The sequence below is a fragment of the Chiloscyllium plagiosum genome, unplaced genomic scaffold, assembly GCF_037043375.1.
Source record: "Chiloscyllium plagiosum isolate Xiang-an unplaced genomic scaffold, Cpla_swu_hap1 HiC_scaffold_5, whole genome shotgun sequence".
Classification (NCBI taxonomy): Eukaryota; Metazoa; Chordata; class Chondrichthyes; order Orectolobiformes; family Hemiscylliidae; genus Chiloscyllium; species Chiloscyllium plagiosum.
Window position 1 is genome coordinate 27,667,885 of NW_028270143.1, and position 16,288 is coordinate 27,684,172.

Sequence of the window (16,288 nt, forward strand, 5' to 3'; positions counted from 1 at the left end):
GTAATTTACTGCTCTTAAGTTTTATAAATCTGTTTCTTTGTAATACTTTATATCTGTAGTGATCATTGGGTTTTCCCACATTTATGCGTTTTTCAACAATCAAAATAGCAGCTACCTACTACTTTCAGATTTTTCCTGCCTTCTGTAGCCAAGGTAGATTTTTCCCACTGCTTTCTGGAAAAATTGGGCATCTTCCCACCTTTCATAGTCTGAAGGACCAAGCACTTGTTTCTGGGCAATTTTTTAAACAAAGTGTGCTAGCTGAGGCCTTTAGAAATCTTCCCATTGAAATTGCGGTTGAAATTACTGTGTCACTATCATTATTAAATCTTTAATTATTCCTGATTGTTTGCCTTCTGCTAGTCTCTTTCAAGAGATTTCTGTAAATTTGATTGTTTTCAGTTGAAATAAATTCTGAGGCCTTCACAATTCTACAGCCCCAATTTCACCGTGGCAACGGTGTCAGCTTTCGCTGCTTACGTAAGCTTTGAGACCTTTTGGGATTTTGTCTTGCAGCACTGGTCTCCAGGGGTGGAGACCATCCTTAATTAGTTGAGCTTGTTTTCATGAACAGGGAGTCGCAAGGCACATGTGAGCCCACTGCCTGTATCGAGCATAGCAATCAGTGAGCATAATGCTCCTGGGCCATACAGCCAACGCTGCTGCATTGTGCTATGCTGGCCTACTTCTGAGGACATCTGAGCCAATTCCGACCTAGGTTTGGATCGTCATTGAGGAGTTCCTTGGTAGCAGGCCTTTTGCAGTCTGCTTTGGGCAGGGGCTGGGGTGGTGAGTTGGACCGAATGAAGAATGGGTGTGGGCTGTTATAGGGCCTGTTGCTGGCACTAATACTAATCAGCCTATTTGTTGATAGCATGCCATATTTCAGAGCTTCATCTTGCTGTTGTGCCTCCTGGACTCCTTCTGTCTGTGCCCTGGACCAGAACCTTAAGTGAGGGGCTTGTAGGCTTGGTTGACCATTGAAGTGCAAGGCATATTTCTCTGACTGAAAAATATTAGAATCAGTGCAGAAAGAGGCACTCAGCCCATTGAGTCTGCACTGATCCTCCGAAGAGCATCCCACCAAACCTAGAATGCTCTCCCCTCCCCCCAATGGCCTCGCATTTGCTGTGGCTAATCCACCTATCCTGCATATCCCTGGATGCTATGGCCAATTTAGCATGGCCAATTCACCTAACCTGCACATCTGTGGGAGGACACCAGAACACCAGATAGAAATCCTTGCAGACACAGGGAGACTGTGCAAACTCAGCACAAAGTCGCCCAAGGCTGGAATTGAACCCATGTCCCTGGTGCTGTGAAGCAGCAGTGTTAACCCACCGAGCCACCGTACTCCCCCAAGGACTCCTTCTGGAAATGTGCCTACTGTGCTGCAAGTCCTCAGTGGGGTTGACAAGGCTGAGCTACGTGTCTGTATGGAGAGTTGGAGGCTCAAGCAGGGTCTCAGCAAGGCACCTGTGGCTCCACAACAGGGTACTGTGCACCCGTCTGGCCATGGTCATTAAACAAACAACGTGTTGGTACTCCACTCAGTCCAACAATGTGCACCATAATTGATTTCCCCACCCCAGTCTCCTCTCCACTAAATACACATCTCCTGGCCTTCCGTCCTCACAAAGATCACACCTCAACACATTGATGAATACCTACCATCCGACAGAAACCATCCATGCTGCATCTCACTTACCACTCCATGATGATCTACTTCACCAAGTGGCTGCCCACCTTCCTGAGCAAAGGCTACCAGCGCAAATGAAGAATTGGGAAACACGGGAATCGCCGACAAATTCCTGAGATGAACTCCATCCATTGGAATGCAGGCTTTCAACTACCACATCTAGAGCATTCCTAATGAAACACATTCACAAGACTGAACCCTTACTCAGCCAACCTCCCAATCCTTGATAAAAACCCTTGGAGAGAGACACAAACAATGCTGCATTTTGCAAAGGAGCTTCAGTCTAACAGAACTTGTGGTGGTCTGATTCCCTTAAACTCAGCAAATAAGAATGCTTGGCTCCAGGAAATTATGTTAACTAAATAAATAAATAGACCATGTGATGTTTCCTGCATTGGCATTTGACCACAGCACATTTGTGCACGATTTGCAGATCTCGCTGCATACTTAGTGGGCTTGGCTTGTAAAAGAGAAAGGGCAAATCCCGGCTCCCCTCCCAGGCCGGGATCTCCCGGTGAGTGAGGAGCAGGTCCCGGGCTGACTCCCCCAGCACGGACTCGCCGGCTGAGCCAAGGCTCCAGGTCCACAGTTAGGTCTGAGCGCCAATGAAGTGTCAATGAAAGAGACAGCAAAAGACCCTGACAACCGGTGACCAGCAGGATTGTGTGAAGGAGCATTGGATAGGGATCAGAATGTATAGCTGTAACTCAACAGTTGTGTTTGTGACAGCGGCAGAGGTCTGTAATTGAGACCCCAAAGCCCATTACAGTGACGGAGGAAGAGAGAAACATGAACTGCATTACAGTAAGATCTTATGTTATACTCAGAGTTGGAGAAAGTGAGGACTGCAGATGCTGGTGATCAGAGTGAGTCCTGATGAAAGGTTTATGCCCAAAACATCGATTCTCCTGCTCCTCGGATGCTGCCTGACCTGCTGTGCTTCTCCAGCACTACTTTAATCTTGACTCTGATCTCCAGCATCTGCAGTACACACTTCTGTCTACCCTCAAAGTAATCAATCTCCTTACAATGGGCTCATCTAAGTTGATCATTTGCAGGGTCAGGAAGGTGTTGACTGCAAGTGAGATGATTTACTGGAGCAAGAAGATATAAGTGAAGAAGCTCCAGCTCTGGCAATTGTTCAGCAGCTTCAAGGTTCCAGAACCTTCTATGGATGAGAGCAGAGGCTGCAAGGTGGGACAATGAGCTTTTCATGGGAAGCTATCCACCATTCAGGGGGCAGAGTAAATAGGAACAATCTGCTCTGTGGGCTCAATGTGGTTTTCTGAGTCTTTCTGCTTTGCTTGCCCATGTTCAAGACATCTGCTTTGAGCAGGAATGGAACTTGCACTGGGAGCAAGTAGGCATAGTTGTTCCGGTCCATGTAAGTGCCAACAACTTACATAGAACTAGGAAAAAGGTTCTGTTTAGGGAATATGCACAGCTCGGGGATAAATTTAGAAGCAGAACATTCAAAGTAATAATTTTTCGATTATTTCCTTATCCAAGAGCAGATTGCCACAGGCAATTAGAGAAATAAATGTGTGACTCAAACCCTGGTGTGGGAGGAATGAATTTTGATTCATGGAGCACAGGTGTCATTGTGGAGGGACAACCATCACCTTAATATTGCTGGGACTAGTGTTGTCGTGAGTTATACAATTTTAAGAGATAGTGGGGACATTAAATTAAACAATGGGGGCAGGGATCATGTGAGAGGAGAAAGGAGACAATGAGGTATTGAGCTGGGTAGCGATGTGTGTAATGATAACCTAATGTAATGTGGTGGGAAGGAACAGAGAGTACAAATGCAACATTGCAACACCAGATCAGATCAAAGATTACAAAAATGGTTTAAATAAAGTCAGAGTTAAGGCTCTGCATCCGAATGCAAGCAACTTTTGTATAAAATGATCCACTGTTAGCACCTATAAAAATCAATATGAAGAATCTGATAGACAAAACAGAGACATTCTTGCAAGAGACCAAAGATCTGATGATTAAAGAGTACTTGACATTTTGAAAGGACAGGAAGTCAGGATAAGATAGTAAAGTATCTCTCTTTATTAAGCTGTCATTAGTGTAGTTGTAAGAGATGACTTTAGCTTGAAACAATAAGATATCGAATTACTCTGGGGAGCTAAGAAATAAGAATGGTAAAAGGTTACTATGGCAATCAATATGTTATAAACTCTCGAAGCAGGACAAAGTATAAATTGTTATAACTGAAGTCAAAATGGTCCACGAATATCTAACTTCCATGATTCAACTTTAATACCGGAGACTTACGTGGACTAAAAGTTATTTTAAAAAGGACTATGCTGACCTAAAATGGCTGCTATAATCACCTAAAGAGCCTAGACAAAGTGTATGAAACTGATTGCCTCCGGTTTTAGTTAAGAGTCACTTAAACTCAGCATGGCAGCAAGAAAGTTGCATCACCTGTTTCACATTCTAGACTCTATGACTCTATCCAGCTCTCTTGCTCCCTACAGATGAAATATTGTTACTGTCATATCCCATGTGTTTTCCTTAACAAAGAGTCATTTGTATCAATGTTCAAAGTGTGTTTATACATGGCTATAGTATTGGTCAAAAAATAATGTTTGAATCACATTACTCCATGAACCTCCACCCTTGGTTGAAGTGAAGTGTGGCTGAGACATGTTACAATATAAGGCATCAAAATAGAAACAAATAATATTAAAGGAATAAGAAACATGTATGCACCCATTCACTAAACAAATACAAGGATGCTGGAAATCTCAAACAAAAACAGAGACTGCTGGAGAATCTCAGCAGGTCTGGCAGCATCTGTGGAGAGAAAGCAGAGTCAATATTTAACATCTAATGACCCTTTTTCAGCACCTATTCATCCTTTCAGTCTAACTGTATAGTTGTGCTTCCATCTTGGTAATTTGGAAACAAACTTTAATTTTGGTCAAAACATTGGTTATCACACTGCTTTTCTCTTCAATATGGATGTCTTTAAATGATAACACTGTAATAGTAAACTCCAATGAAACAGCCTGGCATTCTAGTTTGTGAAGTTTTCTAAAAGTTAGGCATTTATGATCAACATATACTGTGACTCCCTGTACCCACACAGAGACATGCATTTCAAAGTGTTTAAGAGAATAGTAGTTCCAGGTTCATTTTCTTTGCACTGGAGTTTCTTTTGGTATCAATTTCACTTTTCGGAGAAGAATCCTATGGAGCCATGCTGTACTCGATCCAACTTCATAAAACAGGACTGCACCTACCCTCAGGTTACTGCCATCAATGGATATCTTGAAGAATTTAATAAAATTTGAGACAGCAGCACTGGTTTGTTAAGATAATTTTCAGCCTCTCAAAAGGTGCTTGCCACTTACCTGACTGCACTACCTTATGATGTAAAGGAGCCGGTGTTGGACTGGGATGTACGAAGTTAAAACTCACACAACACCGGGTTATAGTCCAACAGGTTTATTTGGAAAGACTAGCTTTCGGAGTGCTGTACCTTCGTTGGGTAGTGTTTCCAAATAAAACTGTTGGACTATAACATGGTGATGTGTGGTTTTCAACTTTGCATTACCTCAGTTTTCTTCTGTAACAGGTACAGCAGCTATCGTGCTGAAATATGGGACAAACTTGCGATAGAAACCAAACACTCCAGAAAAGGAATGATTTCCCATTTGGTTTTAAGGGCAAAGGCACAAGTTGGAGGCACAATTCCCTTCTACATAGTTAGGAACACTGTGCACTACCTGGTTCATTAGCCTCTGGAAAGTGGTGGAGCAGTTTTCAGTTGGCATTGGAAAGGACAGCTTGGTGTGACAAAGTCTGATATTTCTCTCGCTTGGAGTGTTAAAGACACCAGCCAGTATTCCTTAAGAAGATCCATTTTAGTTATAAATGGAACACTTACAAACTTATTAATACAGTCTTCCAAGCAAGGAATTGGAGAGGAGTCTGCCCTTATTACTGCATTAACCTTTGATGCAGAATCTGGCTCAAATCTCAGTCTTGGGCACTGGGATGACAGAGGAACTCCAGCTGTGTTGACTGGGTTGGATCTATTGGATTTCTGCTTTCACCTTGGTCTGTTTCTTGGCACCTAGATGATAAGGCGGTTGTTTTAGGAGAGGAGACACTCTTACATCCACATTATGTCCCACTAAAGTTGTGTATCCTGATTTGTGATTACGGAGTCCATTGCGTTAGAACTCCTCACTGTTCTGTAGCTAACTATGAGAGCATGCTGTCTAATTGATGTGGGGTTACACTTGGAATTATCCAGCTATCCCTCTTTCTCATCTTCGATATCCCTTTCACCCACAATTACTTTCAGTATCTGACAGAGCTGCAGTTATTTAGTCTCCCTCCAATTGTACTTTTATTTCAGTAGACAATAGACAATAGGTGCAGGAGTAGACTATTCTGCCCTTTGAGCCAGAACCACCATTCATTATGATCATGGCTGATCATCCACAATCAGTATCCTGTTCCTGCCTTATCCCCATAACTCTTGATTCCACAATCTTTAAGAACTCTATCCAACTTTTTCTTGAAAGTATCCAGAGACTTGGCCTCCACTGCCTTCTGGGGCAGAGCATTCCATACACCCACAACTCTCTGGGTGAAGAAGTTTCTCCTCAACTCTGTTCTAAATGGCCTACCCCTTATTTTTAAACTGTGTCCTCTGGTTCTGGACTCACCCATCAGCGGAAATATGCTTCCTGCTTCCAGTTTGTCTAATCCTTTAATAATTTTATACTTCGCAATCAGATCGTCTCTCATCCTTCTAAACTCAAGTGTATACAAACCCAGTCAGTCCAATCTTTCAACATATGATAGTCCCGCCATTCTGGGAATTGACCTTGTGAACTTACGCTGCACTCCCTCAACATCCAGAATGCTCTTCCCCAAAGTTGGAGACCAAAATTGCACATAATACTCCAGGTGCGGTATCATTAGGGTCCTGTACAGCTGCAGAAGAACCTCTTTGCTCCTATATTCAATTCCTCTTGTTACGAAGGCCAGTGTGCCATTAGCTTTCTTCATTGCCTGCTTACCTGCATGTTTGCCTTCATTGACTGTTGTACAAGAACACACAAATCCCATTGTACTGCCCCTTTACCTAACTTGACTCCATTTAGGTAGTAATCTGCCTTCCTGTTCTTGCCACCAAAGTGGATAACCATACATTTATCCACATTAAACTGCATCTGCCATGCATCGGTCCACTCACCTAGCCTGTCCAAGTCACCTCATATTCTCATAACATCCTCCTCACATTTCACTCTGCCACCCAGCTTTGTGTCATCAGCAAATTTGCTAATATTACTTTTAGTACTTTCATCTATATCATTAATGTATATTATAACAGCTGCGGTCCCAGCACCGAACCTTGTGGTATCCCACTGGTCACCGCCCGCCATTCGGAAAGGGACCCGTTTATCACTACTCTTTGCTTTCTGTTAGCCAGCCAATTTTCAATCCATGTCAGTATTTTGCCCACAATACCATGTCCTAATTTTGCTCACTAATCTCCTGTGTGGGACTTTATCAAAGGCTTTCTGAAAGTACAGGAACACTACATCCACTGGCTCTCCCTTGTCCATCTTCATAGTTACATCCTCATAAAATTTCAGAAGATTAGTCAAGCACAATTTCGCCTTTGTAAATCCATGCTGACTCTGACCTATCTAAATGAGTCATAATTTCATCTTTTATAATTGATTCCAGCATCTTTCCCGCCACTGATGTCAGGCTAACCAGTCTGTAATTCCCTGTTTTCTCTCTCCCTCCCTTCTTGAAATATGGGACAGCATTAGCCACCCTTCAATCCGCAGGAACTGATCCTAAATCTATAGAACATTGGAAGATAATTACCAATGTGTCCACAATTTCTTGAGCCACCTCCTTCAGTACCCTGGGATGCAGATCATCAGGTCTTGGGGACTTATCAGCCTTCAGACCTAACAGTCTCTCCAACACCATTTCCTGCCTAATATAAATTCCCTTCAATTCATCTATTACTCTAGATCCTTCAGCCACTATTACATCTGGGAGATTGCTTGTGTCTTCCCCAGTGAAGACAGATCCAAAGTACCTATCCAACTCTTCTGCCATTTCCTTGTTCCCCATAATAAATTCACCCATTTCTGTCTTCAAGGCCCAGTTTTAGTCTTAACCATTTTTTAATTGCTTTTCACATACCTAAAAAGGCTTTTACTATCCTCCTTATATTTGTGGCCAGTTTGCCTTCGTACCTCATTTTTTCTCTGCGTATTGCCTTTTTAGTTTCCTCTGTTGCTCTTTAAATGTTTCCCAGTCCTCCAGCTTCCCGCTCATCTTTGCTATATTATACTTTTTCTCTTTTATCTTTATATAGTCCTTAACGTCCCTCATCAGCCATGGCCGCCCCTGCCTCCCCTAAGGATCTTTCTTCCTCTTTGGAATGAACTGATCCTGCACCTTCTGCATTATATCCAGAAATACCTGCCATTGATGTTCCACTGCCATCCCTGCTAGGGTATTGAACCATTGAACTTTGGCCAGCTCCTCCCTCATAGTTCCATAGTTCCCTTTGTTCAACTGCAATACTGACACTTCCAATTCTCCCATTTCCCTCTCAAATTGAAGATTAAATCTTATCATATGGTGGTCACTACCTCCTAATGGCTCCTTTACTTCGAGGTCCCTGATCAAATCCGGTTCATTGCACAACACCAGATCCAGAATTGCCTTCTCCCTGGTAGGCTCCAGCACAAGCTGTTCTAAGAATCCATCTCAGAGACACTCCACAAACTCCCTTTCTTGGGGTCCAGTACCATCCTGATTCTCCCAGTCTACCTGCATCTTGAAATCCCCCAAAACAACTGGGGTAATACCTTTGCGACAGGCCAATTTCAACTCCTTATTCAACTTACACCCTACATCCAAGCTAGTATTTGGGGGCCTCAGATAATTCCCATTAGTGTCTTTCTACCTTTAGAATTTCTCAGCTCCATCCATACTGACTTGACATATCCTGATCTATGTCCCCCCTCGCAAGGGACTGAATATCATTCCTCACCAACAGGGCTGCCCCACCCGCTCTGCCCATCAGTCTGTCCTTTCAATAGCATGTATAGCCTTGAATATTCATTTCCCAGGCCCTGTCCACTTGAAACCACTTCTCAGTTATCCCCACATCATACCTGCCAATTTCCAACTGAGCCTTAAGCTCATCCACCTTATTTCTTATGCTTTGTGCATTCATATATAATATTCTTAATGTGTTACGCCCTTCACCCTTCCTAACAATCCCTATTTCACTTGACCATACTGTATGATCCCTTCTTGAGTTTTCTGCTCTGTTGATTCTGTTGGCTTTCTTAACTTCTCTTATTCTCACTTTCCCTTTAACTTCCTTCTTGAATTTCCAGTTTGTCCCCTCCCCCCAACTACTTAGTTTAAATACCTCTGTGTTGCGGTGGCCAGCCTGCCTGCCAGAATGCTGGTACCCCTCCTATTAAAGTGCAACCCGTCCCTCTTGTATACTTTATCCGTACCCCAGTGATCCAAGAGTTTAAATCCTTGCTTCCTGAACCAGTTCCTCAATCACACATTCAAGTCCATTACCTCCCTGTTCCTGCCCTCTCCAGCCTTAGGAACTGGAAGCAAATCGGAGATGACCACCTTGGACGTCCTGCTTTTCAGCCTTTTTACGAGTCCTCCGAAGTCCCGCTGTAGAATGTCCCTCGTCTTCTTCCCGACATCATTTCTGCCGACATGCACCACCACCTCTGGCTCTTCACCTTCGCCCTTGAGGATTCCATGCACTCTGTTGGTGACATCATGGATCCTGGCATCAGGAAGGCAACACACCACCCTCAAATCCCGCCTGTTGCCGCAGAAACCCCTTCCAGTCCCTCTCACTATGGAGTCCCCTATTACCATGGCTCTGCATGATTTCTGACTCCTCGGCTCTGCCTCCACGCTAATTTTCGATTGGCAGACCTGTCCGCCTCTCGGACTGGCAGTGTCGTCTGTCTCAACACTTTCCAAGAGATTCAACCTGTTCACGAGAGGTACTTCTCCTGGGGTCTCTTGTACTTGAATCATCTTTTCTTTCCTCATCGTCATCTCCCTTCTCTCTTCTGGTATGCTCGGTGTAATGACCTCACTGAAGGTCCTGTCCACAAAGTTCTCGTTCTTTTGGATGAGCCTAAGGTCATCTAATTCTTTCTTCAGTGCTGCAACATGCTCCTTCAGAAGCTGAATGTGTACACACTTTCCATAGCTATAGGAGCCAGAAACACCATCAGTGTCCCTGACCTCCCACATCATGCACGTGGCACACTGGATCAGCTTGGCAGTCATGTCTTCACCCTCTTCAAACTGTGGCTTAATCTCCTGAGTCTGTGGCGTAAGCCAAAGACTCGCACTTTTCTCACCAGACATTTCCCTCGACCCCTTGTTTTTTTGCTCTGAGTCTGTGGACTCTTAATTAGGTTAGAGGAGGAGGATGGGAGGAAGGCCCTACTGTATAGGACCTGGGACCGAGAACACATCTACTTAAAAAGCACTCACTTACCTTCCCCACAGCCTGCTCCGACCTCACTTCCGCCCAGCTCCCGTCACTCTCTGCTGCAAAAGAAAGCATGTGGATATGTCACAGCTGACTCTGTTTCTGGCAGTATGAGGTATCATCAAAAACATTCACCTCATTAATCCACTTGGCTAACATTCTTGGACCACTGAAGCAGGATGTTAGCAGTTGACCCTGTAGAGGGTGGTAACACTAACACACTCAGGCCCTTGGCTTGAACCTCCTAGTGCTGACCTGTGGGCCTGTCCATTTTCACTTGCTAGTTTGTGAAGTTTTACAGTGCTCCTGAGCCATGTTACAGGCTACGATCAGCTGTCCTGGAATATGAATATATAATCTTACATAGAAGAGTCATCCCTTTGCTCCGCTAACCTTTTCTTGATTAATTTCAGTGGGTCTCTTATCTTGTGTCCATAAACTAACTCAAATGGACTAAAACCAATGTACTCATTGGAATCGCAGGTAGCAAATAAGAAAACCGCCGAGTCCCAGTCATGGTCTATTCACGGCTGTGTCATCATCTTGAAGGTCTGATGGTACCACTCTAAAGATCATGAGCCCATTTGATATACAAGCATATTTAGGCCATTTGGCCCAACCAGTCTGCTTTCCCATTCAATCATGGCTGATATGCTTCTCAGCCTCATTCTCCTGCCTTCTACCTGGAACCCTTGATCCTCTTACTAATCAAGAACCATCTATCTCTGTCTCAAATAAACTCAGTGAAGTAGCCTCCAATGCCTTCTGTGGCAGTGAATTAACAGATTAACCACCGGAAGCGGTTGCAGAAATACCTCCTCATCTACAATTGTTCATTTACTCTGAGGCTGTGTCCTCGGGTTCTAGTCTCGCCTACTAGTGGAAACATCTTCTCCACCTCCACTCTATCCAGGTCCCTCAGTATTCCGTAAGTTTCAATCAGATCCCCCCCTCATTCTTCTAAACTCCCATTGAGTACAGACCCAGATTGCTCAACTGCTCCTCATATGACAAGGCCTTTGTCCCCAGGATTAGTCTTGTAAACCTCTTCTGGACCCCCTCCAATACCAGCACATCTTTTGTTAAATACAGAGCCCAAAACTGCTCACAATATTTCAAATGTGGTCTGACAAGAACCTCCTGTGACTGTGGGCGATAGGCTGAGGATTTTAGCTAAGTTATATTGAGACTGCTTGTAACTTCCTGAAAAAAGGTTTAGTCATAAAATTAGTAAGTTGATCCATCTGGATCTCAGCTGGAAATCTATATCAGTTGAAGAACTGGGTTAACATCTCCCCTTGGCGGAAACATTTCTCAAGGGATAGGCCTCTCAGAATGAGACAGCCACATCCATAATGGTGAGGAAATACTGATGGAGTCACTATATTTTGACAGGAGCTCCTCATTCACCCCCAAAACATCACATCATCCTGTTAAATGATTTTCCAAAAACTGGTTTGTGAATTGGAGGTGCTGCTTTAGTTGCAGGGTCTTTACCACAGTACCACAGACTCATATAGGAATGTTGTACACTCTCCTCAATAACTTACAACAGTATTTGGGTGGCACTGTGTTTGCGGCTCTGTGAAGAGTCTCTACATCTTTATCACAACTACTTTTTCTAAAATCGCATTCAGGAACTCCTTCTGCTTTAATTGAAGTTTGAGTGATTTGGGGCAGTGCATCCAATCCTGGGCTTGCGAAGCCTCAAACAGGCAAAATCTGCTTATTATTTCCGCTGGATCAGCCAAATCCCCCAAAAGGGGCTCAGATAACCTGTCTGTGGTGCCAACTTTGTTTCCAATGATATAACTTGTTTAGACCAGGTTACTGTAAAGGAAAGGAAAATATCAGAACCTGTTCCTGTAACTGTTCCGTCTCCTTGGCTTTAATTTCTCTTTCTGAAACTGCTGGAGAAACCATGACCTTTATCTCCATGGAAGGGTTTTGCAGGAGTAGGTCAAAACTCTCCACAGGCAAGCAATGGACAATGTTCGTGATTAGTGACCCTGACATTCAATCACAACCCAGGTATACCCAATACAGAGGTATAGACATATACACCTTGCCAACACTGGAATTCATTGCACTCTCTGGTGGCAAAGTCATGCCTGATGTGGGCTTTGTCTTCAGCAGGGCATTTTACCCAAAGAGGCAATGCTTTTGTTACCCCTCATAATATAAGAAACTAATGTAGATAACATAATGTTGAAGGATCTAACAGATGTTTGTTACAAATAGCTATTATTTAATCACTTTATAGACATTGTCACATAGATGTCTCGGTTAAAGTTACAGAGATGATATCAGGAGCATGTCTCTTAAAGGTATCCTGACATACTGACTGTGAGACATAACATAGCAATGCCTTTCCCCTGCAAAAGTGCATTGGCTGCCCATGTCTCTTTAAGTATGACTAGAAGTTCTGTACTTCTTGGATTTGTGGGAGTGTCAGGAAACAGGTGAGGGATTTTGAGCAAGCGTATATTCCTCAGCCACCCTGGCTGCTTGCCTGGCTGTTGGAAACTATTGGTTCTTATTGATTTAAAAATTATTCCAGAAGAATTTTTAACCTCCTCTGAGAGAATTAGCTCCCTGGAATTCTCAAATGTGATGTCTACATAAGTGCCCACATTTATGTTACTTAAGGAATGTTACTTATTTTACCCTCACAAGCTCAATCTACCTATGCTGCTGCCTGTAAGCCTGAGAGATCAACTCCTCCACAGTAAGGATTGCCTTTTTACCCATCTCATAATCTGTAGAATCCTCCCAAAGCACGGTTTATAACTTTCTGAGCCTTTTCCGGTCGGCTTGCTCTGCAAGCAGCTTTCCACAAACCACTTATTTCTTTCACTTCCTCAAACTATTGAAAAATATATTTACATCGCTTCCCTCAAACTTCATGAGTGCTTGTACAAATTTAAACTGCTCCATACTTACTCTCAGCAGATTTGTCCCCATCTGTATTTCCAAAGAATTCAATTCTTTGGTTGGCTGAGCTCAGCCTTTTTTCATTGGAGAAAAGGAGGAGGAGAGGGGACCTAATTGAGGTATACAAGATAATGAGAGGCATAGATAGAGTCGATAGCCAGAGACTATTTCCCAGGGCAGAAATGACTAACACGAGGGGTCATAGTTTTAAGCTGGTTGGAGGAAAGTATAGAGGGGATGTCAGAGGCGGGTTCTTTACACAAGAGTTGTGAGAGCATGGAATGCGTTGCCGGCAGCAGTTGTGGAAGCAAGGTCATTGGGGACATTTAAGAGACTGCTGGACATGCATATGGTCACAGAAGTTTGAGGGTGCATACATGAGGATCAGTGGTCGGCACAACATCGTGGGCTGAAGGGCCTGTTCTGTGCTGTACTGTTCTATGTTCTATGTTCACTCTCCCCTTCTCCGTTATAGCTTTTTAAAATGTTGATACACTTTCTGGCTCGCTTCCTCTCCTTTTGAAATGCTCTTTTCTCTTTCCTTCCCTTTATCTTCTTTTCCCTTTGAATTTGTAATTCTAACTTCTTCTCTTCTAACTGAGTCTTTGTCAGGGCTAACTTGTCTACTCCCAGTTCTGCACTTGCCTCTAGCTCTTAAGTCAACACCCCCGATTGTTGGCCATTAGTTTTAGTAAACTATTGTCTCTTAACTTTTGATCCAAATTCCTGTCTCTTAAAGGTATCCTGACATACTGACTGTGAGACATAACATAGCAATGCCTTTCCCCTGCAAAAGTGCATTGGCTGCCCATGTCCCTTTAAGTATGACTAAAGTTCTCTACTTTTTGGATTTGTGGGAGTGTCAGGAAACAGGTGAGGGCTTTTGAGCGTATATTCAGTCTTCAGCTGCCCAGCCATACTTGTCATTTCATCAGTGGGCAATATTGTTAAAGTATTAAAATATTTCCCATGTTAACACATTGCTTCCAAACTAGACAATCCATTCAGTAGGATTTTTACTCTAATGTACTAAAAACATGCAATGGTGTTTTAGATTCTCTTTTACATCATTGCCTCCACCATTACGCATGTTTGTCTGTTTTCAATGTTGGATGAACTCCTAAATATACGCTACAACTGAGGCTGGAGGATTTCCAGTTTCTCCTTCCACTGGTTGTAACAAATATTTAATTTAGCCAGGTTGTTAATGTGGCCAAGTTTTCAGGTTACAGAATGTGTTCAGATCAATATTAAAGAACAAAGTAGCCAGATTTCTTCCATCAACAATAAGAGTTTTCTTCCTGAAACAAACTTACTCAAAGAAAGTGCAAATACTATTGATTATGTATGTGTCCACCTAAGAAGCTAACACAAAAAAAAACTGATGCACACACACATACACACAGACTGAAGAATAACAACTGAAAAATCAACCTTCATGGAATATCCATTTTCAAACTTTAGCAATAGTTGACAAGCAAAAACAAAGAACTATAGATGCTGAAAGTCTGAAATAAAAACAGAAATTGCTTGGTAAATCTCAGCAGATCGAAAAACATCTGTGGAGAAAAAGCGGAGTTAATATTTTGGGTCCAGTGACCCTTCCTCAGAGCTGATAGTAGATAGGGAAAGATGGTCCATATGCTGGAGACTGGGGGTGAGGGCACAGGATAGGTCGACCATGGAGCCCATACAGAGAGAGCAGCATTGGGAAGATAAAGGAATGCATAATTGTGAGCTGGAGAGAGACAGGCTCCAAATGGGGACCATTAGTGGGTGATATGGGCTAGGTTAAACTCATTTAAAAATTATAAATCATGGTGTGTCCAAAGTGGTGTTCTGATTCTGAAGGTATTTTCCACACACACAAGCCTTATGAATGTCTCCCGCTCAGCTTGTTTTCCATTATAACATGATGTGTTGTCACATTGTGTATATAGTTTCATGTACACCTACTCCATCTTATCCAAAGTCACTTGAGTTCACAAATTCAGGTTGCCTAGAGGTTTCAGAATGCCTTCCCTTCAGTCTGGAAGATGGATAGATTTCTGGGTTGAAGATTGTTGACTTTGATTCTGTTTTTAATTGCATGAGATCTGTAAGTCCCTTTAAACAGGACAACATTTTGGATTTTATTTCCTGAGAACAGCTTGAAGCAAGTACTCTTGTCTTGTAGTATCCTAGATCTCCAGACCAGGCAGTCTTTTCTTCACAGTATCCTGGGGATGTTTGAACCAGCGCTTGTTTTATTCATTTGGCAACATGTCGGTTCACCAAACCAGGCTGTTTCTTATTGACACAGTGCACAATGGTCATCCCATTTCCGTGCTGGCCCTCATGGGAGTTGTACATACCATACGTGCAATCTGTGTGAGCAGATTTTTAGAGTCATAGAGTCATAGAGATGTACAGCATGGAAACAGACCCTTCGGTCCAACCCGTCCATGCCTACCAGGTATCCCAACCCAATCTAGTCCCACCTACCAGCACCCAGCCCATATCCCTCCAAACCCTTCCTATTCATATACTCATCCAAATGCCTCTTAAATGTTGCAATTGTACCAGCCTCTACCACTTCCTCTGGCAGCTCATTCTATACACGTACCACCCTCTGCGTGAAAAAGTTGCCCCTTATGTCTCTTTTATATCTTTCCCCTCTCACCCTAAACCTATGCCCTCTTGTCTGGACTCCCCCACCCCAGGGAAAAGACTTTGTCTATTTATCCTATCCATGCCCCTCATAATTTTGTAAATCCCTATAAGGTCACCCCTCAGCCTCCGACGCTCCAGGGAAAACAGCCCCAGCCTGTTCAGCCTCTCCCTACAGCTCAAATCCTCCAACCCTGGCAACATCCTTGTAAACCTTGTCTGAACCCTTTCAAGTTTCACACGATAGGAAGGAGACCAGAATTGTGTGCAATATTCCAACAGTGGCCTAACCAATGTCCTGTACAGCCGCAACATGACCTCCCAACTCCTGTACTCAATACTCTGACCAATAAAGGAAAGCATACCAAATGCCTTCACTATCCTATCTACCTGCGACTCCACCTTCAAGGAGCTATGAACCTGCACTCCAATGTCTCTTTACTCTC

General features: G+C 43.3%; 1 pseudogene; it reads right to left on the bottom strand.

Moving 5' to 3' along the window:
* Positions 1-9,136: 9,136 nt before the first annotated feature.
* On the bottom strand, positions 9,137-10,051 carry LOC148149890 (uncharacterized; annotated as a pseudogene).
* Positions 10,052-16,288: the final 6,237 nt, after the last annotated feature.